Below are 990 nucleotides of genomic sequence, written 5' to 3' on the forward strand. Positions count from 1 at the left end.
AGCTCCCTTCTCTGTGATAACTCCAGCCTGTGTCAAGTTGACACACAAAACCAGCCAGTACAAGGTGTGTATTCAACTTCAAGTTCCATTTTCTCTCAATGAACCATCATAAAATCAATGATGTACATTATAGTCTTGTGTATGTAAGAGTTAAAGTAACATAGTTCAAGAATATAAGGATGCATCAAATCCATCCACAAAATCAACACAGGCAGTCTTCTCCCACCCTCGAGCCTCAGAGTTACCCTAAACTGTGCAAGCATATCCTGTCTACTTTCTTCACACCCCTGCTAAGGCCCCCAGACTGTGGGAGTACATCCTGTCTTGTTTTTCCACATCCCCACTATGGGTGTTACAGACCTTGAATGGGAAGAAAGGTTTTCTGTCATATTCTTAGCATGAATAAGGCTCTGTTATTCCACAGGCCTGCATCTCATTCGGTCCCTGTCTCCTGGTAGCCTTCCTTTTGTCAAGACAGGAAAGTACATGTCATGACCTGTCCCTAGCCACAACAGACAAAAACACAGCTGTGCTCCTGAGACTCAAGTTCCCCAAAGCAGCTGTTGGCGAAGTTCCACGTCCTCATCTCTTTCAGCTGGCATAGCCATCAAAGTCCCCCTTTTCTCTGAAGGTTACAGGCCTCAGCTACATTTTCTCAGGATGCCGGGTCCAGGAGTGGCAGAGTGCACTGGGTCCATGGCAGGAGTGCGATTTTCTGAGGCATCCTCAGGAGCAAGGACGATGGGCAGATACAGGACACACCAGTGTGGCAGCATTGTGAAGAGGCTCGTCATGATGATGTCTGGAGCTCCAAGGACAGGACTCAAGGGCAAGCACAGTGTGTTGAGCCTTAGCGTGACCTCGTAGAAAAGGAAGGGAATGTGTCTACACTTGCTGGCTCCCACTCTCCTTATCTCTGGCTGTTCTGCAGGGGAAACTCTCTGATTTCCTAGAGGCTTCTTCTAGGGGCTTTCTGGAACTCTCCATGAT

The sequence above is a fragment of the Mastomys coucha genome, unplaced genomic scaffold, assembly GCF_008632895.1.
Source record: "Mastomys coucha isolate ucsf_1 unplaced genomic scaffold, UCSF_Mcou_1 pScaffold11, whole genome shotgun sequence".
Lineage (NCBI taxonomy): Eukaryota > Metazoa > Chordata > Mammalia > Rodentia > Muridae > Mastomys > Mastomys coucha.